This window comes from Nycticebus coucang, chromosome 16 (genome assembly GCF_027406575.1).
Source record: "Nycticebus coucang isolate mNycCou1 chromosome 16, mNycCou1.pri, whole genome shotgun sequence".
Classification (NCBI taxonomy): Eukaryota; Metazoa; Chordata; class Mammalia; order Primates; family Lorisidae; genus Nycticebus; species Nycticebus coucang.
In genome coordinates, this window is record NC_069795.1 from 91534751 (window position 1) to 91560064 (window position 25314).

Sequence of the window (25314 nt, forward strand, 5' to 3'; positions counted from 1 at the left end):
CTAACAATTGCAATCAGTGTAACCTGGCTTATTGTACCCTCAATGAATCCCCAACAATAAAAAAAAAAAAAATTAGCCAGGCATGGTGGTGTACACATGTAGTCCCAGCTACTTGGGAGGCTGAGGTGGGAGGATCGCTTGAACCGAGGAGGTGAAGGTTGCAGTGAGCTTTGACCACATCACTATGCTCAGAAACCACAATATCTTTTATTTATAACTTAGTCTCAAAAGTCAAATAACATTATTTGTACTTTGTTCTCTTGGTCAAGCAGACCAATCCTGATACAGTCTGGAAGGGGATAACATAAGGCTTTGAATTCCAAGAGGAAAGAATCAACCACAGGGCGCCATCTTAGAAACTGGTTACTGCATGTTTCTTTTCTTTTTTTTTTTTGAGACAGAGTCTCACTCAGTTGCCCTGGGTTGGGTGCTATGGTGTCATAGCTCACAGCAACCTCAAACTCCTGGGCTCAAGCAACCCTCTTGCCTCAGCCTCCTGAGTAGCTGGGACTACAGGCACCTGCCATAATGCCTGGCTAGTTTTTTCTATTTTTAGTAGAGATGGGGTCTTACTCTTGCTCAGGCTGGTCTTGAACTCCTGAGCTCAAGCAATCACCTGCCTTGGCCTCTCAGAGTGCTAGGATTACAAGTGTGAGACACTGTCCCCAGCTGACTGCATATTTCTTATTCTCCAATTGTTCTCTATAAAAATGCCATCCTGGTATTATTTTACAGATTTAGTGTTTTATCATTTCCTTAAAGATACTATTCATGATTTTTTTGAAATCTATTTATACCCCGCAGTACCCCTAGGAAACTGTGTACCTCTAGGAAACATATATACCCGTATATATATGCATCTCCAAATAGAAAATGGTGTTTTAATTTTATGTCTTTTTTTTTTCTCTGTCACCTTCAGTAGAGTGCCATGGCATCGCAGCTCACAGCAACCTCCAGCTCTTGGGCTTAGGTGATTCTCTTGCCTCTGCCTCCCAAGTAGCTGGGACTGCAGGTGCCCACCACAATACCTGGCTATTTCTTATTGCAGTTTTGGCCGGGGCTGGGTTTGAACCCACCACCCTTAGTATATGGGGCTGGTGCCCTACTCACTGAGCCACAGGCACCCTAGTTTTATGTCTTTTAAGTTTGTATTTCAAGCATATTAAATGAGTAACCATGCATAGATTTGATTTAAAAGCATTTAACCAGATGACTTGAAGGTAAAAATCATTTTAAAAGGAAAGCAATATGCTGTTTTCTTAGAGTGAACTGATAAAAAAAATCATGCAAATTATGGGCTCCTGAGATGTGTGTGATAAATGGTATCATATTTTTAAAATATTAAGATATGCTGATAAAACTTTAGTAAACTTTTTTGAAAAGTGAAGAATTGCCTGCTAATTTCTTTCTCTGCAATATGATGTGTTTAATAATATGGACTAAGAAATCAGACTACATGGTTTTGAATCATCTTTATAACTTCTTTGTGATGTGAACAAATTACTTAACCTCTCGGAGCCAACATAAGGTGAGGATAATAACAACATCCACTTCACAGGGCTGCTGAGGGGGTAGAATGAGAACATACGTGTAACGCACTTAGAACGATTCCTGACATGTGTTTAGAACTCAGTAAATATTGGTTATTATTACTATTTTTGTATAAATGAGGCCCTACTGGAAATGATCATGATATAAAATCCATCCCACCAATTATTTATGAATAACTGTTATACGTTCTTTTGTTAAAAATTATTGTGTATGAGAGGTGGAGCAAGATGGCAGCCGAGTAACAGCTTCCTTGTATCTGGGCACCGTGAGTCTGGGGAGATAGGACTCCAGGCATCTCTGGCTGGTGGGATCTGCCTATCATCACCCCTGCGAGGATACAGGGAGTCAGCGAGAGACTTCTGGACCCCAAGAGGAGGACTAAAACAGTGGAAAACCGGCAAGTGGTCACATGTGTTCAATCCGTTTAACCCGCCCGCAACTGTAAGTTCAGTAGCAGCGAGACTGCAAACCAGAAAGGCCTTACCTGTGAACTGTTTTGGTGTCTTTGGACTTGGCACTCAGTTGAACTGCCTTGGGGAGAGCCTGAGCGGGAGTGCGGAGAACTTTGGCCTTTGTCTAGGGCCCCAGTCTGAGCCACTGAGCCAGAAGGAGCTAATAGTGTTTGGCTCTAGGTCACAGGGAGCCATTGTGAGTGATCTGCCCCGGCAAGCTCCGCCCTCAGAGTCGCAGAGCTAGAATTGGGTGGGAGCTGGTAACCCAGCGACCAAGTAGCCTAAGGGCGGGGTCTGAGCCGCCTTGCAGCCCTAACCCTCGGGGGCAGAGGGAGACCAGTTTTGGCACACAGGGTAAGTGGATAGCCACTTCAGCAGTGATTCCAGCAACAAGCACTTTCCTGGGAAAGCTTCTGCTCAGCAAGTGAACAAGTTCAAAGTGCTTTTTAAGTGGGCTGAAGAGAGATTTAGGGTGTCTACCTGCTGGGGTTTGAGAAATCAGCAGCCTCCAGTCATATCAGAACTGTGATTAACATCTCATACACCAGAAGACCACGTGTTGCCAGACAATATTCAATAACATATACATACTGCTTTGTTTTTGGTTGTGTTTTTTTTTTTTTTTTTTTTTTGGTTTGGTTGTTTTTTTTGTTTATTTTGATGTTGATAATGTTGTTTGGTTTTTTAAGTTCAACCTTTTCCATACAGATCCTTTTTCTTTCTCAATTTTTCTAGTTTAATTATAATTTCCCATTGCTGCCTATCTCAATAATTAGAACTTCATTTTTGCTAGTGTTTCTACCGCTATTACTTGGTTTTCCACCCAATTTTATCCCATAAAAGTTTTCTGTTTGCTTGTTTTGGTTTGATTTATAGCATTTTTGTCTTTCCTCTCTACTTGGTGGAGGTGGGGTACTGTGTCTGATCAGGTTAGCAAAGAGCTGCTGAACTCAAGGGAACCACCCAACTGGGCACCCCCAGAAGGTGGGTTTTTTTTTAAGGTTGTATCATAGTACCCTACTGTACACCTATATTGCTCTGTCTCCCTCTTTCTGTGCCTCTCTTCTTTTTGTCAATATTCCTTTTACCCACCCCCTCTCCTTTCTGTATTTTTCTTTGTTTCTCTTATCACTCGGTCCTCCTTTCTTTCATCCCTTTTTTGCTCTTCAACCTTCTCACCCTTCTGGTCCTGTAACCCTTAGTCCACAGGCACGAGAACTTAAAGAACAAGAGAAAGTAAAAGGAAAATTAGGGCAAGGAAACAGATAAAAGAAATCACTCATGAGGAAGAATCAGCAGAAAACTCCAGGCAACATGAAGAACCAGTCCAGAACAACCCCGCCAAGGGACCATGAGGTAGCTACTGCAGAGGATTCCACCTATAAAGAAATGTTAGGAATGACAGAAAGGGAATTTAGAATATACATGTTGAAAACAATGAAAGAAATGATGGAAACAATGAAGGAAACTGCTAATAAAGTGGAAAATAACCAAAAGGAAATCCAAAAATAGAATCAAATAAGAGATGAATGATATGAAGAATATAAAAAGGATATAGCAGAGCTGAAGGAACTGAAACAGTCAATTAGGGAACTTAAAGATGCAATGGAAAGTATCAGCAACAGGTTAGACCATGCAGAAGAAAGAATTTCAGAGGTAGAAGACAAAGTTCTTGAGAGAACTCAGATAGTAAAAGATGCAGAAAAGAAGAGAGAGAAAGCAGAACGTTCACTGTCAGAATTATGGGACTTTATGAAGCGTTCCAACATACAAGTGATAGGAATTCCAGAAGGGGAAGAAGAATGCCCCAGAGGAATGGAAGCCATACTAGAGAATATTATAAAAGAAAATTTCCAAACATCACCAAAGATTCTGACACACTGCTTTCAGAGGGCTATCGGACCCCAGGTCGCCTCAACTCTAAAAGAGCTTCTCCAAGACACATTGTGATGAACCTGTCCAAAGTAAAGACAAAAGAAAAGATTCTGCAAGCTGCCAGGAGTAAGCGCCAGTTGACCTACAGGGGCAAATCCATCAGAGTGACCGCAGACTTCTTTAATGAAACTTTCCAAGCAAAAAGACAATGGTCATCTACCTTTAATCTACTTAAACATAACAATTTCAAGCCCAGAATTCTGTACCCTGCTAAGCTAAGCTTTAAAACTGATGGAGAAATCAAATCATTTACGGATATACAAACATTGAGGAAATTCACCACAACAAGACCAGCTCTATAGGAAATACTTCAATCTGTTCTGCACACTGACCACCACAATGGTTCAGCAGCAAAGTAAGAACTCAGAAATCAAAGGACAGAACCTAACCCCCACACTGATGCAAAAGATAAAACTAAGCAATGGACTCTCACCAAATAAGATGAATAGAATACTACCACACTTATCAATTATCTCAATAAATGTTAATGGCTTGAATTCCGCACTGAAGAGACATAGATTAGTTGACTGGATTAAAAAACACAAGCCATCCATTTGCTGTCTGCAAGAAACACACCTGGCTTCAAATGACTAATTAAAGCTCCGAGTCAAGGTTTGGAAGACAATTTTTCAGGCAAATGGAATTCAGAAGAAAAGAGGAGTTGCAATCTTATTTTCAGATACATGTGGATTTAAAGCAACTAAAGTCAAAAAAGACAAAGATGGTCACTTTATATTGGTCAAGGGAAAAATACAACAAGAAGACATTTCAATTCTAAATATCTATGCACCCAATTTAAATGCTCCCAGATTCTTGAAACAGACCTTACTCAGTCTGAGCAATATGATATCTGATAATACCATAATAACAGGGGACCTTAACACTCCTCTTACAGAGCTGGACAGATCCTCTAAACAGAAATTAAACAAAGATATAAGAGATTTAAATGAGACCCTAGAACAACTGTGCTTGATAGACGCATATAGAACACTCCATCCCAAAGATAAAGAATATACATTCTTCTCATCACCACATGGAACATTCTACAAAATTGATCATATCCTGGGACACAAAACAAATATCAACAGAATCAAAAGAATTGAAATTTTACCTTGTATCTTCTCAGACCATAAGGCACTAAAGGTGGAACTCAGCTCTGACAAAAATGCTCGACCCCACCCAAAGGCATGGAAATTAAACAATCTTCTGTTGAATAACAGATGGGTGCAGGAAGAAATAAAACAGGAAATCATTAACTTCCTTGAGTATAACAACAATGAAGACACAAGCTACCAAAACCTGTGGGATACTGCAAAAGCAGTTTTGAGAGGAAAATTCATCGCTTTAGATGCCTGCATTCGAAAAACCGAAAGAGAGCACATCAACAATCTCACAAGAGATCTTACGGAATTGGAAAAAGAAGAACAATCTAAGCCTAAACTCAGTGGAAGAAAAGAAATATCCAAAATCCAATCAGAGATCAATGAAATTGAAAACAAAAGAATCATTCAGAAAATTAATGAAACAAGGAGTTGGTTTTTTGAAAAAATAAATAAAATAGATAAACCATTGGCCAGACTAACGAGGAATAGAAAAGTAAAATCTCTAGTAACCTCAATGAGAAATGATAAAGGGGAAATAACAACTGATCCCACAGAGATACAAGAGATCATCTCTGAATACTACCAGAAACTCTATGCCCAGAAATTTGACAATGTGAAGGAAATGGATAAATATTTGGAATGACACCCTCTCCCTAGACTCAGCCAGGAAGAAATAGAGCTCCTGAACAGACCAATTTCAAGCACTGAGATCAAAGAAACAATAAAAAAGCTTCCAACCAAAAAATGCCCTGGTCCAGATGGCTTCACTCCAGAATTCTATCAAACCTTCAAGGAAGAACTTATTCCTGTACTGCAGAAATTATTCCAAAAAATTGAGGAAGAAGGAATCTTCCCCAACATATTCTATGAAGCAAACATCACCCTGATACCAAAACCAGGAAAAGACCCAAACAAAAAGGAGAATTTCAGACCAATCTCACTCATGAATATAGATGCAAAAATTCTCAACAAAATCCTAGCCAATAGATTACAGCTTATCATCAAAAAAGTCATTCATCATGATCAAGTAGGCTTCATCCCAGGGATGCAAGGCTGGTTTAACATACGCAAGTCCATAAACGTTATCCACCATATTAACAGAGGCAAAAATAAAGATCACATGATCCTCTCAATCGATGCAGAAAAAGCATTTGATAAAATCCAGCATCCTTTTCTAATTAGAACACTGAAGAGTATAGGCATAGGTGGCACATTTCTAAAACTGATTGAAGCTATCTATGACAAACCCACAACCAATATTTTACTGAATGGAGTAAAACTGAAAGCTTTTCCTCTTAGAACTGGAACCAGACAAGGTTGTCCTCTGTCACCTTTACTATTCAACGTAGTGCTGGAAGTTCTAGCCAATACAGTTAGGCAAGACAAGGAAATAAAGGGAATCCAAATGGGAGCAGAGGAGGTCAAACTCTCCCTCTTTGCTGATGACATGATCTTATACTTAGAGAACCCCAAAGACTCAACCACAAGACTCCTAGAAGTCATCAAAAAATACAGTAATGTTTCAGGATATAAAATCAATGTCCACAAGTCAGTAGCCTTTGTATACACCAATAACAGTCAAGATGAGAAGCTAATTAAGGACACAACTCCCTTCACCATAGTTTCAAAGAAAATGAAATACCTAGGTATGTACCTAACGAAGGAGGTGAAGGACCTCTATAAAGAAAACTATGAAATCCTCAGAAAGGAAATAGCAGAGGATATTAACAAATGGAAGAACATACCATGCTCATGGATGGGAAGAATCAACATTGTTAAAATGTCTATACTTCCCAAAGCAATCTACCTATTCAATGCCATTCCTATCAAAATACCAACATCGTACTTTCAAGATTTGGATAAAATGATTCTGCGTTTTGTATGGAACCGGAAAAAACCCGGTATAGCTAAGGCAGTTCTCTGTAACAAAAATAAAGCTGGGTGCATCAGCATACCAGATTTTAGTCTGTACTACAAAGCCATAGTGCTCAAGACAGCATGGTACTGACACAAAAACAGAGACATAGACACTTGGAATCGAATTGAAAACCAAGAAATGAAACTAACATCTTATAACCACCTAATCTTTGATAAACCAAACAAAAACATACCTTGGGGGAAAGACTCCCTATTCAATAAATGGTGTTGGGAGAACTGGATGTCTACATGTAAAAGACTGAAACTGGACCCACACCTTTCCCCACTCACAAAAATTGATTCAAGATGGATAAAGGACTTAAATTTAAGGCATGAAACAATAAAAATCCTCCAAGAAAGCATAGGAAAAACACTGGAAGATATTGGCCTGGGGAAAGACTTCATGAAGAAGACTGCCATGGCAATTGCAACAACAACAAAAATAAACAAATGGGACTTCATTAAACTGAAAAGCTTCTGTACAGCTAAGGAGACAATAACCAAAGCAAAGAGACAACCTACACAATGGGAAAGGATATTTGCATATTTTCGATCAGACAAAAGCTTGACAACTAGGATCGATAGAGAACTCAAATTAATCCACATGAAAAAAGCCAACAATCCCATATATCAATGGGCAAGAGACATGAATAGAACTTTCTCTAAAGAAGGCAGACGAATGGCTAACAAACACATGAAAAAATGTTCATCATCTCTATATATTAGAGAAATGCAAATCAAAACAACCCTGAGATATCATCTAACCCCAGTGAGAATGGCCCACATCACAAAATCTCAAAACTGCAGATGCTGGCGTGGATGTGGAGAGAAGGGAACACTTTTACACTGCTGGTGGGACTGCAAACTAGTACAACCTTTCTGGAAGGAAGTATGGAGAAACCTCAAAGCACTCAACCTAGACCTCCCATTCGATCCTGCAATCCCATTACTGGGCATCTACCCAGAAGGAAAAAAATCCTTTTATCATAAGGACACTTGTACTAGACTGTTTATTGCAGCTCAATTTACAATCGCCAAAATGTGGAAACAGCCTAAATGCCCATCAACCCAGGAATGGATTAACAAGCTGTGGTATATGTACACCATGGAATACTATTCAGCTATTAAAAAAAATGGAGACTTTACATCCTTCGTATTAACCTGGATGGAAGTGGAAGACATTATTCTTAGTAAAGCATCACAAGAATGGAGAAGCATGAATCCTATGTACTCAAGTTTGATATGAGGACAATTAATGACAATTAAGGTTATGGGGGGGAAGCAGAAAGAGGGAAGGAGGGAGGGGGGTGGGGCCTTGGTGTGTGTGTCACACCTTATGGGGGCAAGACATGATTGCAAGAGGGACTTTACCTAACAATTGCCATCAGTGTAACCTGGCTTATTGTACCCTCAATGAATCCCCAACAATAAAAAAAAAAAATTATCATGTATGATATATTTGTCATAATAACATGGTAGTTTCAGAAAATCCACCATATGGGATCCAATGTGATTGTCGTTAAGAGTTATTGAATATAATCTCATTAGTCAGATCTTGCCTAGAATGGCATGGAATGCCCCTGAGACTCTCCCACACACCCCATCCTAGATGATATCTGCACAGTCACACATACAACAAGAGGTACTGTTTATCTCAATGTTTGCACGCTAAAGAAAGAAAGATACAATGTCGGCTTTTTATGCCCCCATATCTTTTCTGGGGGAACATCATTTAGTACATAGGCATTAGAATTTTATAATTGCTCATTTGTAGTACTGTGTTTTAACTTTGCATCAGTTGACCATTCTGAAATGTAATGTATTTTCTTCTTTATTTACTATTAGTCCTAATAACAGTGGTATCTAAATCCATTGGCCAATTACTTTTTGCTTATGCTTTCCTTGTACTCAGTTTTTGTTTTTGTTTTTGTTTTAGAGATAGAGTCTCACTTTGTGGCCCTCAGTAGAGTGCAGTGGTATCAGAGCTCACAGCAACCTCCAGCTCTTGGGCTAGGTGATTCTCTTGCCTCAGCCTCTTGAGTGGCTGAGACTACAGGTGCCTGCCACAACGCCGGGCTATTTTTTGTTGCAGTTTGGTCGGGGCTGGGTTCGAACCGGCCACCCTCTGTATATGGGGCTGGTGCCCTACTCACTGAGCCACAGGCACAGCCCCAATTTCCTTGTACTCAGTACTAACTTCCAACAGCCCTATGAGGTGAAGACCCATGATTACCATTTTTGAGGTGAGGCATATTTGCCTCTGTGATGGAGCCAGGATTTGAGTCAGACAGCCTGGCTCTAGCACCAACTTGCTTAGCCACTCCACCATACCATACACTAAGTGCATAGTAGTGGTGCTCGGGGGGTTACGCTGCTATACCCTACTACTGTGTGCTGCTGCGATCTGCTACCACACTACTAAGTGAATATAAAGAGTGAGTTACATGTTTAATGTTCCACAGAGTGCCTGACTAGGGTTTGCATTTACCATGGGGTCAAGTTTAAGACAAGTGAAAATCAGAGATGTGTCTATGTTACAATGAACTTTTTTACATTTTGGTAAAATATTTTATGTAGAAATACACCTTATCCAGTTAACATAGATTTTGTCTTTTGACCTCTGTTTTTTTTTTTTAAACAGGTTGTAAGATGACTTACTGTGTCAAGGAGTATGTTGAATGAGACTGTAAAAATGATAAAAGTATTTTATAATGTCTAGTCTTTTATTTTTTAAATGTTTATAGGTGTTGAATTCCTTGCTATTGGAGGGGAAACTCTTCCCTTTGCATAAATGATCCAGAATTTTCTAAGAATTTCTTTACTACATTCATTTAACTAATGGAGTCCCTAAGGCTTTACATATATTATCTACTATCCACTGCAACAGAAAGTATTTTCAAGATAAATTTTATTTTATTTTTTAAATTTATATATATATATATACACACACACACACACACACACACACATTGGAGATAGAGTCTCACTTTGTCACCCTCGGTAGAGCACAAGGTGTGATCGCTTATAGCCACCTCAAACTCTTGGGCTCAAGCAATCTCCAGCTAGATAACTGGTATATGTAGGCATTTATTGTTAGGGAAATATCATTTAGTAAAAAAGCTTAGAACTTTACAGCTGGTCATTCCGGATACTAGATTTTAACCCAGCATCACGCTTTTCCCCCTACTAGCATTAGTTTAGAACTGATAAGAACTTGTGGAACTGGTCCAAGTGGTTAGACAAAGCTCAGCAGCTGGACACCTGTGGCTTTGATCTGGGACATTCCCCTTCAGGAAGGGAAATGCTCTGGAATAAAGTTCTCAGTCATATTTAGGGACATACAGGAAGAAGCCTGATAAAAGGAGATGTAGGATTTGATTCCTAGGTGCTACACACAATCTCAAGCAGTATTGGGAGCTGTTCTTGCTCTGAATAAAATTATGTCAGTTCTAAAATCCTTTTCTGTTTTTCTCTTTGGCTCCTTCCTTAAAACTGCAAATTGAAATAGAATTAAGATGCTCTCCAAAGCAGAAGCAGAGGGTGGCTTTTCATGAGGCTAAAGAAACTTAAATGTTATAACCTCACTTTGCCTGGGCTCCTTCCCAGATTCTAGGAGGGGCCCTATCAATGTGTTTATATTGTTAAAGGAAAAAGGTTATTTTTTAAAAAGGTAATATAACAACACATAGAAATAAAATGAATATGTAGCAAAGATTAACTCATTAGTTAATGAAGGAACCAATAAGCAGTTACAACTAGTTTGAAGCAGAATTAAAAAAAATATAGCTGGGTGTTGTGGCGGGCACCTATAGTCCCAGCTACTAGGGAGGCTGAGGCAAGAGAATGTATGGTCTGAACTTTTTATGTATGGTCTGACAAGTTTTGACAAGTTCATGAACTTGTCAGACCATACATATACATACGTAGGGTGGCCATGAAGTTGGTGTGCAGTTTTTAATTGCACACTATTTTAAATTGTATGTGAACTTTTCAGCCACACTGTATATATATATATACACACATATATGTACATATATACACATACACACACACACACACACACACATATAGTGAAACATGACCCAAAACATAATTTTGTTTATCAGGCTTCTTCCTGTATGTCCCTAAATCTGACTGAGAACTGGATGTAGCAATATGACCCTGGAACAAAGCATCAAAGTATAAAATGGAAGTCAGCCAAATATCTACAACCAATAAAGTTCTGCAGTTAAATCAGAGTCAAGATAATGTTACTATCTTTTTTTGATATTAGAGGGATTGTTCATTATGAATTTGTATCAATTAGACAAATAGTTAACCAAGTTTACTATTTGGAAGTGTGGAAAAGGCTGCACAAAAAAGTTAGATGAAAACATCCTGGGCCTGGAATCCTTCCAGAATTCTGGGAGGCCAAGGCAGGTGGATTGCTTGAATTCTGGAGTTCAAGACCAGCCTGAGCAAGAGCAAGACCCCGACTCTACTAAAAATAGAAAAACGGGCTGGGTATAGTGGTGCTTGCTTATAGTCCCAGCTACTTGGGAAGCTGAGGCAAGAGGATCACTTGAGCCTAAGAGTTTGAGATTGCTATGAGCTATGATACCATAGTGCTCTATCCAGGGTGACAATGTAAGACTCTGTCTCAAACAAAACAAAACAAATAAACAAACTGAACTTTTTACTAAGAACTCATGATCTTGCATTGCTATAATGCACCAGCTCACGTGACACTGTCTGTGAGGAAGTTTTTAGCCAGTTATATGTAATTGTATTGGAATGCCCTTCCTCCTCACCTTTCTAACCCCCAACGACTTTTTTCTTTACCTGAAGATAAAGGAAATATTGAAAGGCAGACATTTTGATGACATTCAGGACATCAAGGGTAATATTATGACAGCTCTGAGGGCCATTCCCAAAAGAGTTCCAAAATTGCTTTGAAGGGTGGACTAGACACCGGTGTCAGTTTGTAGCTTCCCAAGGAGAGTATTTCCAAGGTGACTGTAATAATATTCAGTAATGAGGTTATGTAGTACTTTTTCTAGGGTGAGTTTGTTAATTTAATTGTCAGACTCTGTACATTGTGTGTATATATACCTACATATATGCAATCAGGATTATGGAGTTGCGTTTACATGTAGACCCCAATGTAGTCAATATCCACAGAGCAATAATCAATTGTGTTCCACAGGATAATGTATATTGCATTTCTACGGACAGTGATCATTTGTATTACTATACATTTTTAACAATTTACAGAGTTTGAAAATAGCTCAAAGTCAATGAAAAAGCATAAGCCCCTATAGAACCAGAAAACCAAGTAGAGTATGCTAAATAAGACACTCATAACCCACATAATTCACTCTTCACATGTTTTCCTAGCAGGATAGTCATGTGTTTGTAAAATTTAACAAATATTTTACCCATAATTGAGTAATTTGGTATAACTTTACCTTACACTCTGCCTTACAATTTATGCCATTTCCACTTATGGCTTTGGGGTGGCCATGAACATTTTTGGGATCCAGCTAAGGGACAGTTGAGTTGGAAATATATTTATTAATTATTTAATTTTAGTAATATATACTTACATGTTCACTAACCCTACCTTGGGCAAACTTATTGCTAGCCATCCCAGTGAAGGAAATGGAATGGCTTCTGAGAATATTCTTTCCAACATCTGAGCTGATTCACTTGTCACTCTGCACCCCAAAGAGCAGCAGGATCATAATTCTCATTGTGATATGTCCATGTTCCATTCACCCAGTACCAGAGGCAGAGAAGCAACAAGTTTTAAAACATTAGGAGCCAGATGACTGACTGGACCCCCCTCTTGGGCAAGGGGATCCCTAACACTGTGTTGCTGGCCTTGAGAAAGAAGATCAGACATGGCTCATCACGTCCCTTTCCCTTCTTATAGATGTCCTTCATGACTCATTAACAGGGTTAAGGTCCTCAATATACACAACAAACTACTTGAGTCTTTCCAGTACTTTGTCTCAGATTAATAGACCCTTTATCCCTTTATCTTAAGCATTCTTTTTCACTGACTCCAAGTCTTTCAGACAAAGCCTAACTCTTTCCATCAGTTTTCAGCTGGAGACTCTTTAAACCCAGCTATAACCTATAAGGCCCGCACCAGATGTCCCACCTTTTTTGGCCAAACCAATATCTGTTTTCCATGTATTGATTTATGAACCCACCTGTAATTCCTGACTCCCTAAAATCTATAAAACCAAACTATAACCCCAAATGTCCACTACTTAAGGCTTCTTGGGTGTGGCTCCATCCAGGACATGATCCTCAAATTATGGCTCAGAATAAAGCTCTTTAAATTATATAAATTATTATATATATGGCAGGAGTTGGCACAAATCCTTAAATATGACCCACAAGGCTTTAATGGGCAGTTGGAAGACTCAAGTGTGGGTGAGAGTTATATAATTTAAATTTACATAATTTAAAGAGGTTTATTCTGAGCCATAATTTGACTTATATATGTATGAGCCACAAACTAACCTATTAAAAAATTTTCCAGGGGCGGCGCCTGTGAGTAGGCGCTCAGTGAGTAGGGTGCCGGCCCCATATGACGAGGGTGATGGATTTAAACCCAGCCCCGGCCAAACTGCAACAAAAAAATAGCCATTGTGGCGGGCGCCTGTAGTCCCAGCTACTTGGGAGGCTGAGGCAAGAGAATCGCCTAAACTCAGGAGTTGGAGGTTGCTGTGAGCTGTGATGGCACATCACTCTACTGAGGGTGACAAAGTGAGACTCTGTCTCTACAAAAAATAAAAAAAAAATTTTTTTTCCGAATATGATAGATTATAAATTTTTAAAAATTTGCTGGTAGCTTTTTCCCCAAGTTTGACAGCATCCTAAATATTTACATGGTGTTACCAAATATGAATTGTAACCCTGAAATAAATTTTGAAACATAAGAAATAAAGCCTTAGCTAAGCTATAGGAAATATTGAATTATCTTTCTCTTTTCTGTACAGAAATAGAAATAATTGTCAAAGGAGAAGCTGCCTAAAGAAAACACAGTCAAAAATGTAGCAAACAAGTTTATAGAGAGGTACCAGGCAGTCAGTTAATAAAAATACTTTTGCCTATTGGATCTTATAATATTTGTGACATGCATCACCTTTTCAAAATTTATAATTAGTTGTGATTTATTTTCTCGTTCTAAATAAATATTCACTCTTTTACTAGCTTTTTCTATCTTTAGCAATCTTTTTTTTGTTTTTCTTTCTTTGAGACAGACTCTCATTCTGTTGCCCCAGGTAGAGTGCTATTGTGTTGTCATAGCTAACAGCAACCTCAAACTCCTGGCCTCAGGAGAGCCTACCACTTCAAGCTCCTGAGTAGCTGGGACCATAGGTGCCTGCCATAATACCTGGTGGTTCAGTTTTCTATTTTTAGTGGAGACGGGTGTCACTCTTGCTCAGGCTGGTCTCGAACCCTTGAGTGCAAGCAACCCATCCACCTCGGCCTCCCAGAGTGCTAGGATTATAGGCATGAGGCCTATCTTTAGCAATCTTTTGGTTAAGTGTTTAGCAATGTGACAGGCATGGATACTACACTGTTTCCTATTTCTGTCTGACCAGCTTATAGTCAATAAATGTTAATTGAGTCAACAAAAGCATAAATCATTGCACTCTGGGATAGAGTCCTGATCTTGCATTTGGAGGGTAAAATTTGAAGCAGTGATGGGGTAGTGGCATAAATGAAGGTGTAGAGATATGAAAGGCCGCAGAAGTTATCATGGATAACAAATAGTTAAGATTGGTTCTGCAAAAGGTATGTGTTGAATAAGGGGTGAGAAAATTGGAAAGGAAGTTTGAGGTGCCAGTCTGACACTCATGAAGGTGCCCATACCTTGAGTGTCAGACTGAGGCCATCTAATATCTTCATATGTTCATGAGAGAATGTATTGGACATCGGTTGCTTTTGCATACCCGTGACCGTACTCTCCTCTGGAGATAGCACCCTTACCTTCTGTGGGAAACATGATTTTTCTACTCTTAATCCAGGCAGTTTGGATGGTTGACATTGCCCTCCTGGCTCCAAGTTGGGTCCATGACCCAGGTCTTTCAAACTGACGTCTTGGGTCAGCACTTGTGGTGGACAGCTGAGAAAGAGTACTCTCTTTCCAATGATGTTAATGACCCTACACTCCACAGCACAAGTCTGCAGGCAGTGGCTGCTATGTTGTCACACTTAGGAAGAACGTGCTTGACAGAGAAGCCACCGCACGAGGTGGAGAGAGAGAGACCCTGAACAACATTGCTTTAGTTCCTAGATCCCACTGTGCTTGGAGGTTGATACCTTGGCCTTTTTCCTGTATGTGAAGTACAGAGGAAGAATTAGAGGGCTTGGTAACTAGAACAAAAGGAAAGCAAAAAATAACTAGAATTTTGAGATTAACTAAGTGAATAACAATGCTGCTGATAGAAATTTGTGACTCGGGCAGTGCCTATGGCTCAGTGAGTAGGGCGCCAGGCCCCTATAGTGAGGATCGTGGATTCAAACCCAGCCCCCGCCAAACTGCAACAAAAAAATAGCCAGGTGTTGTGGTGGGTGCCTGTGGTCCCAGCTATTCAGGAGGCTGAGGCAAGAGAATCGCCTAAGCCCAAGAGCTGGAGGTTGCTGTGAGCTGTGACACCATAGCACTCTACGGAGGTTGACAAAGTGAGACACTGTCTCTACAAAAAAAAAAAAAAGAAAAGAAAAGAAAAGAAATTTGTGAGTCAGAAAGTGTACCACGTGTCCTTGACTCCTCTAGGGGTAGATACATTTGTTCTTACACTTTGACTTTGAGAGAAAAACCAAGTGGAAACATTTAGGAGGCAGGTGAAATTTAGACTTAAACCTCAGGAGAAAACTCAAGAAGCAGGATGTGAGAAATAAACGTGCTGCCAAGGTGGAACCCCCAGGCGACCTGCGGGGAGAGCAGAGCACGCGAGCCGCTGACAGCAGGCATGTCAAGGAGAACAGGGCTAGGAGTGAGTTGGGCCTTTCCCCTCAGTCATCTAGTCTTCCCATGCCGCAGCTCAGGAGGCAAAGTCTGTGAAACGGACACGCTGCTGAGGCAGGCACAGCTGCTGGACCTGCAAGGCTGCCAGGGGCAGCTGGAAAACCTGAATGTGGGTGAGATTTCTGGGCAAGTGGTTGTAGAGAAGAAAGGAATCAAGAGTGAAGAAAACAGAAATGAGAAGATTGATTAGAAAACTTTCTCAGAATTCAAAGAAAAGAGAGCCTTTTAAATAGGGGTGGTCATTTGCAGAGGACTACAGAGGAAAATGTGAATGAACAGCACCGGAGAATGCAGATTCCTCGGAACTCTGGAAGTGGAACTGGAGTGAGGTGGGTGGACAGTAGGAAAGTGGAAGCAGTGGGTGGACACTGGGAGTTTGGCAGAGAAAGGCAGGGGAGGAGCAGGGTAAGGTGCCGAGGCAGTGAGTTAGCCACAGTTTTTCCTTGGTTTTGTTTATTTCTAGGGCAGGGCGGGCTTATTTCCCAGGGTAGATGGAAGAGAAGGGCAGTGACTCAGGGGACAGTGAAGGTGCTGGAGAGAGGAAAGGACTCAACAGTGAGGAGGAAGGTGAGGCCACAGCAGTGGAGGGAGCAGAGGGGAGATGTAGCAGCACGTTCCCCATCTGACACAGGTGGAGAGGGTGAAAGGAAGGTGTAAAGAGAGATGCTCCGAGGCAGAACCGAGGGGAGAAGAGGCACTGCTCTTGTGTTTCCAGCATAGATAAGACAGTAACGTGAGTGTCTGCTGCAATCCACACGGTCTGTGAATCAAGTTACAGTGGGGGTGTCCACTGCTTCACCCACGTGAGACTCTGCAGAAGATTGTGTCACTGTACACTGATGTTTGAGCGAGGGGAAAAAGTGTTAGAAGGAGACACAGTCTGCTGTACACCTTAGCTTCGTAACTTTCAATGAAAATGGGGCAACTGTCTGTTGTCATGACGGGAAGTAAATAATGCAATCGCATCATGACAGAATATGTGTGATAAAACTCGTCAGCATTTATACAGAGTAAAAGTACAGACTTAATTGACTGCAACATATATTTCATAACTCTGTACTCTGAAATTATACACTGTTTTCTTTGAGAGGATGTCAGAGAAGCCAATTACAGAGTTTGGTGGCTGTGACTTTTTGGTGAGTAATACATCCTTCACAACAACCAGAGGAGAAACTTGCTATGAGTCAGAGGCAGAGGCAGGAGGTAATCCACCCTTGGTTCTATCAGATCAAGCTACCCAAAAGCAAAACTGGCGAAACCTGCTGAGAAGGAGGGAGTCGTTACGCCTTGTTTGATAAAAGTTGCTGCCGTCTCTCCCTCTCTGGCAAAGTCGAACTATTTTTCAAGACAATATATTTTGTCCTGGAAAGGTAGTCAGTGTCATTAGTGACAGCAGTTATGCCCCCACTGGATCCATTTTTGATCCAGTCATTTGCCATGTAACATCCCCAACCCCCTACCGTACCCCTTCTGGGAATGCTCTGTGCTGGTGCATACAGCATTCCACCAGTGCCTATAAGGATAAAAAGTGGTGACAAGAGCGGACGGGCAGGGGCATGTAACAGCAGGACTCTCCCATTAAGACCAACTTACTTAAGAAGACAGTTACTTCAAAGACGTGTGAGCCCAAGGGAACTAGATAAAAAGTCTAAGCTGATGTTTGTAGGAGAAAAAGAGTGTGGGAAAACATAATTATTTCTTGCAAAGTAAATAACCAGAACCATCTCAGTATGATGGACTAGTGAGAACATAATTGAGTTAGATTCTGTGACTGTGATTGATGAGATTATCCAGAGTGAAGTGATCCTAATAAATGCACAACTTGGGGCTTTCTGCTGGCAAGGGTCAGCATACCCAAGGGCTATTCGGAAATGTGTGGGGCTTTTTTGTTGGTTACAATGACTGGCTACAACTGGCATTTTGCAGGCATGAGGGTAGGGATGCTAAATGTCCTGTACTGGCCATACAGATAGCTCAGCACCAGGGGGCATTGCCCTCTGATCCTGTTTGTTGGAAACAGAGTCATAGATCCCAGAGAATCCTGTCTCATGACACTAGATTTCATGGCTTTTTTTTTTTTTTTTTTAATTTCAGATTCATAGAAGGAAAACCTCAGGGATGCAACTACATTTTCATTTCTAAAGTAAAGTTCAAGTCGTAGTTGAGCCCTTCACTTAGGAGGTTTGCTGAACACCCTCACGGTGTGCACATTAGGTGAGATCCCCCCCAATCACCCTCCCCTTCCCATCTCCCTCTCTCTCCTCTCCCCTCCCCCTTGCTAGACTATACTCGTGTTTTTTCTTTCATGTGGGCATGTAGTTGTTTATATGTTGGTTTCATATTAATACTTGGGCACTTGGGCTGCTTCCATTGATTTCAAAACCAAGAAAAGACCTAACAAAAAGGAAAACTATAGGCCAATATCTTTTTTTTTTTTTTTTTGAGACAGAGTTTCATTCTGTCACTGTGGGTAGAGTGTTGTGGCATCACAACTCACAACATCCATAGCTCAAGTGGTCCTCTTACTTCAGTCTCCCAAGTAGCTGGGACTACAGGCCTATGCCACTGTGCCCGCCTAATTTTTCTATCTTTAATAGAGATGGGGTCTCACTCTTGCTCAGGCTGGTATCAAACTCTTGAGTTCAAAGCAATCCACTTGCTTCTACCTCCCAGAAGGCTGGTATTACAGGTGTGACTATCAATGCAAAAATATTCAATAAGATCCTCGCAAACAGAATACAGCAACACATTAAAAAAGTTATACATCATGATTAAGTGGGTTTTATAACCACTTGCAAGGTTGGTTCAACATATGTAAATCCATAAATGTAATTCACCACATAAATAGAAGCAAAAACAAAGACCATATGATTCTCTCAATTGATGCAGAAAAGACTTTTGACAAAATTCAACATACTTCTCTGACAAGAACACTTAAGAAAATAGTCAGGGTACAATATTTCTTAAACTGATGGAGGCCCTCTACAAAAAACTACAGCCAATATTGTATAGCTGGAGTAAAATTGAAGGCATTTCCACTTAGAACTGGAACCAGACCTGATGCCCACCGTCTCCACTGCTATTCACTGCCATTCCAGTGCTATTGTAGTGCTGGAAGTCCTGGCTAATGCAGTCAGGCAAGAGATGGAGATCAAGGGTATTCAAATGGGAACAGAGGAGGTCAAACTCTTACTCTTTGCAGATGACATGATCTTATACCTGGAAACCCCAGAGACTCTTAGAAGTGATCAAGAAAACAAAGTATCCACGGATCAGTGGACTTCCTATATGCCAGTAACAGTCCAGCTGAGATTTCATGGCCTTTTAATTTGACAAATCAAGTTATTTGAAAATACAATTCAAATGAGTTGAATATTTTAGGCATTGACTAATTCAGTGCCATTTTTAAATATGCAGGATGATATAAGTACCAAGGAACCAACCTTCAAGTCTGTGGAGATTGCATAAAGTTGTCTGTATCTATTTTCAAAATAAGATGAAATAAATAGCCTGGCCATTGGTAAGGCCTCTCACTTCAAACCCTTGAAACAGAAATTCCATACAGGACATCAACCTTTTGGCACCTTGACCCCTTTCCCAGCAGGAATCTTCTCTGCTATCCTCCCAGGAAGCCATAATCTAACCAGATCTCTCTCTCTTTTTCTTTCTTTCTTTTTTTTTGCAGTTTCTGGCTGGGGCCAGGTTTGAACTCACCACCTCCAGCATATAGGGCCAGGTGCCCTACTCCTTTGAGCCACAGGCACTGCCCTAACCAAATCTCTTTATTTGGTGCAGTGCTTCCTGCCTACGTTGCTATCTCATTTGTCATCCTTGGTTTTTCCCTTTCCCTTATGTACCACTTCCCCCCTGCAATCTATCAACAGGTTCTGTTGGTTTATCTCCACTTTCCTCCACTGCCCCAGCTGACACCCGATCTAAGCACTACTGTCTCTCTCCTGGACTCCAGCAATAGCCTCAACCTGTTCGTTCTGGTTCCTCTCTGCCTCATCCTTGCTCCAGATCCCAGAGGACAGGCTTTCTGTTTTTTTCCCATTCATATATGGCTTTTATTGTGTTGGAGTAAGTTCCTTCTGTACCCTGTTTTTTGGAAGTTTTTATCATGAAAGGATGTTGAATTTTCTCGATTGCTTTTTCAGTATCCGTTAAAATGATTGTAATGTTTTGTCCTTCATTATGTTGAACCATCCTTACATTCCTGGGATGAACCCCACTTGATCATTATGAATAATCTTTTTAAGGTATTGTTGAATTCCATTTGCTAGCATTTTGTTGAGGATTTTTGCATGTGTTCATCAGAGATAATGGCCTATACTTTTCTTTTTTGTTGTGGTGGTGGTGTCTTTGTCTGGTTTTGGTACCAGAGTGATACAGGTCTCAAGGTTGGGAGTATCCCCTTCTTGATTTTTTGGAATAGTGTAAGTTGGATTAATATTAGTTCTTTTTTAAATGATTAGTAGAATTCAGCATCACCTGAGTTGATTATAGAAATAGTGATCTTTCATAATGGCCATTTATACCCATTGCTAGGGTTTTCTTAGATGTTGATGAATGAGTTTTGGTATATAGCAGTGCGTTTGTTTTGCAACAGTAACCGAGTATGACAGTGTCTTCCAGCTGGCCTGTTCATACAACAATGAGTGCAAACAGACTGTGGAAAGTGTGAAAAGAAAACATTAGAACATCTAACTGCTAAAATCTCACATTGTGAATGCTTACTTTTGTGTTTTTTTCCTATTGATAGTGCCTACATATAATTTTTACAAATGACTATACTTTTATTAGGGATGTGGTCAACTAGGTCCAGTTTTTACTGACCAGGATGCATAGTCATATACTATTGGAGACCATACACCCATAGGCAATCAGTTAGTCATACAAGCAGAATATATTAGATTTTAGTTTGCAGAGCAATGTCTAACTTGTGTGCTATTTACCGATCACTTAACCATTTGTTTGTGACCAGGAGTATGAACCTGTAAGGAGGGAATAACCTGCTGCTGGTAACAAAGGAACTTCAAACCAAAACACCCAGTCATGGTCGTGATAAGATACCCTGGAAGGGTGCACTGGCACAATGGTATGGGAGTCAGACACATTTCAGTATGACTCAAACTCTGCCTCTTATTAACCTCATGATTTTGGGAAAGTAACTTACCCTTTGACTTAGCTGAGCCCTGATTCCCTCACTTGTATGATGTGTTTTCTGTTAAAACAAAATGAAATACCATAAGTAAAGCACTCAGCATTGTGCCTGGTACACTGCAGGCCCTCAACAGATATTGTTTCATTTAATTTCCTTGTCTCTCACTGGTAGTCCTTACATATGCTGAGTGTATTGCCAAGTCTATAAGATATGGCCAAGTGAAATATTGAAGAATGACATGGCCTGGGAGCTACATGGCCATAAGCCTTGCCGAAGTAAAAACAAAAGCAAAAACACTGCAATTAATAATGAAAAGGAACCATGCCAGATGGTGCTGTCTAAAAAGAGGCTCTTTATCTACACAGAAGGCCTGATACGCCCACCCCCACCCAAAGAAGTAGAGAGCACAGTATGTATTCCTAATTTCTGGTGCTGGCCTTGGCAGGGCTCCAGGTGGGGGCTGCAGAGTAAAGAAACCCCCCAATGCCTCTCTCTGTTGGAGTTCCACGACCTGCCTGCACTCTGTGGCATTTGCCAATAGCCCCAGCAGGGCAGGCAAGGCACAGGTGACAGAACAGCAGCAGCAGGGACTCTGCAGAGCCAGCGGAGGCCCCTCTCTGGCTTCATGAAGACAAAGTTAGGACTGGGTGACTCGAAAAACTTCTTTTCTGGCTTGCTGGAGCCAGGATAGGGATATTTTCCTATTCAGTTGGTTTTAACCCAGAATGCAGTAGGATAAGGGGGAGCCAGGGTGGCAGGGGCATTTTGATGTTCAATATACTTGATGAGTTTTTAAAAATGTCACTGGGTGTCCCCTCTTCCCCTAAAGCATATATTGTAGATAAAGCCTATGGTAGGCTGTGTAATGACTCCAAAGATATCCAGGTCCTAATCTGGGAAGGTTATTTTACATGGTGCCTTAGTCCACTTGTGTTGCTATAAAGGAATACCTGAAGCTAAGTCATGTATAAGGAAAAGAGGTTTATTTGGCTCACAGTTCTTCAGGCTGTAGGAGAGGCATGACACCACATCTGCTCCTGCGAGGCCCTCTGGATGCTTCCACTCCTGGTGGAAGGTGAAGGGGAGCCAGCATGTGCAGAGATCACAAGGGAGAGAGGAGGCGAGGAAGAGGAGGGAGATGCCAGGCTCTTTTTAACAACCAGCTCTCCTGGGAATTAACAGAATAAGAACTCATTCTTTGCCATAAGGATATCGCCAAGCCATTCATGACAGCCCCATGACCCAAGTGCCTTCTAATAGGCCCCACCCCCACCCCCACCAGTGGGGATCATAAGATTTCAGAGGACAAACATACAAACTATAGCACATGGCAAAAAAGATTTTTCGGAAGTGATTAAGTTAAAAGGTCTCAAGATGAGATTATCCTGCATTATCCAAATGAGCTCTAAATGCAGGTGTCCTTTTAAGAAAGAGGCAACGGGTGATTGGATGCAGAAGGCAAAATGAGGACTCAAAACGCAATCCTGATAGTTTTGGGGTGGAGGAAGGAGTGTAATACATGTGGTTCTCAGGGCTGGGACAGGCAAGGAGATGGGTTCAGCCCTAGACATTCCAGAGGAGCCACGGGCCTGCCCTGCCCACACCTGGGAAACTGCTTTTCTGAACTATAAGAGAATCAACGTGTGTTGTTTGAGTCCCAAAGCTTGTGGTATTTGTTACAGCAGCTATAGGAAACGAATGCAGAACCTTGTACCTGATGAAATTTTGTTTTTGCCCAAGTTTTATATACACATAATCTCATTGGATCCCCACAATAATACATATATAGTGCCACTCCATGGCATATATGTTATGATAACCATTTTTATAGATGAGAAAATTGAGGTTCAGAGAGGTTAAGCAATGAATGAAATCATCCAGATAATAGGAGCACTCTGTGCTCTGGGTAGAGTGCAATGCTGTCATAGCTCACAGCAACCTCAAACTCTTGGGCTAGAGCCATCCTTTTGTCTCAGCCTCCAGAGTAGCTGAGACTACAGGTGCCCACCAGCTAGTTTTTTCTATTTTCAGTAGAGATGGGATCTCAGTGTTGCTCGGGTTGGTCTCAAACTTCTGAGCTCAAGCAAGAAGAGTGGTAGGATTATAGGCGTGAGTCATTGTGCCTGGTCGGACATGGAGGTTTGAACCCAGCTCTGTCTCATTTTAGAGAGTGTGTCTTATTAATGACTATGCACTTTTGCATATCACAATGTTAATTTTACTGCTGAGAAATGAGTCACAAAGAGGTTAGTACTTGTCTGTGATATAAGAAAGGAGTGGGCTGCAGGGAGAAGCTAAGGTCACCAACTATTTTCTGATGTCTTTTACCAAGATATAGAGAGTAAAGAGAACAAGGAGAGCAGGCGACTACCTTTCCTTTTTCTTGGGTTGCTTCATTTTCTAAAAAGAGCCATGCAGTCTTTTTTTTTTTAGACAGAGCCTCAAGCTTTCACCCTGGGTAGAGTACTGTGACATCACAGCTCACAGTAACCTCAAACACCTGTGCTTAAGCGAGTCTCCTGCCTCTACTTCCCAAGTAGCTGGGACTACAGGTGCCCGCCACAATGCCCGGCTATTTTTTTTGGTTCCAGCTGTCATTGTTGTTTTGTGGGCCCTGGCTAAATTCGAACCCGCCAACTCAGGTGTATATGGCTGGCACCTTAGCCTCTTGAGCCACAGGCACCGAACCAGCCATGCAGGGTTGTTGTAAGGGTGGTGGTTTCCTACCTTTCTTTTTCTGTCTCCCAGTGTCAGTTTTTACATTTGGGTCACAAATCAAAATCAGGAGTGACTCCCTTCACTGCGCTGCTATTGTGAGGAATGAGGTGGACTCTTCAGGATACAGGGAAATAAAATCAGTCTAGGGGTTATTTGACTCCCACCTTTGGGTCCATTTAAACCAATGTTAAACAACCACAGGATATTTTGCTGTTTCCGGCCCTCTGCTCGTAAGGTCTTCTTTTTCCTCCTCCCTGTGAATGTCTGAGAGGCATCGTTCCTCAATCGTGGGGTCTGGGGTGGGGAGAGGATTATACTGCTTCAGAGAAGGGAGCTTATCTCCTCCGTTTGGGGAGATGTGGTCTGCAGTGTTGAAATTCAATGCATGGAGGGAGTCCACTCCCTCCACGCACAGATCCCTCTGAGGTTTTTAAACAAACAACATAGAAGCATAACTTTGTACATGGAGGCTTCTTGCCCAGGCATTTCCTCTCCCCCTCTCCCCCTCCCACCTACAGATACTGAATTGCGGTCATATTAGAGGCAGGAGTCCAAACTTCATGAGTGGATTTTCAACTACTTCCCTATTTTTGACCCTCACAGCATCTCCCACCTTCTGTGGTTCCTCCAAATCCTAAGCTTCTCAACAGCTCTGCAAAGCAAATTGGCTTGTTTCTCCTTGGGATTCCCTTCTCCAGGTGGCGGTAGTAGCTCTCTCCCCTTTGCTAAGACACCCCGCGATTTGCCTAGTAAAAGTTCATTGCATCACCTGCTGTCTCCTCACTTACTCTCTTTGTCCTTAGAGTAGGTACCTTTTCCTTCACTTAGTGATACTTAAGCAGGATTTGAATAGCAGGGGAAATAGAAGTATGTGATTAACCTATTTGTTTAACCAGAAATCAGTCTTCACTTTAAGCAGCTCAATTTTCTTTTAATTATGTCTCTTCAGGGCCACCCATGATGGAATTAAACCTCCTTTTGTAGGGAAGGCCAGACTTCACCATGACCCTGTTAAAGTCCCCAGCTGGCTTCAGCATTGAATTGACATAAGATAAACTGGAGAAAAGCACACAAACTTAGGTTTTGCTTGATACAGGAGCGCCCATGAGAAAACGAAGATCCAAAGGAGTGGCAAAGCCAAATGATTTGTTTTAGGTTGAACAAAGACAGGCAAATGTGGAAAGTAAATTATATAAGGAGGCTAAAGGAAGATAAAAATTAATTTAACAAGGTCTGCTGGTACTGAATTTTCTTGGCTATGCCTCCCCCTCAGAGAATGTTTCTTTTCTCTTGGTTCAGGGAGCGTGCCTTTAACAGTTGTGTACCAAAGTGTGTGTGACCACACCAATGGTTTGTTTTCACATTTTCAGTTGTTTACCTTGACCAGATGTTTTAAAACCACTTCCTTGGGGTGGGTTCCTGACCCCAATCTTTAGCATGCAA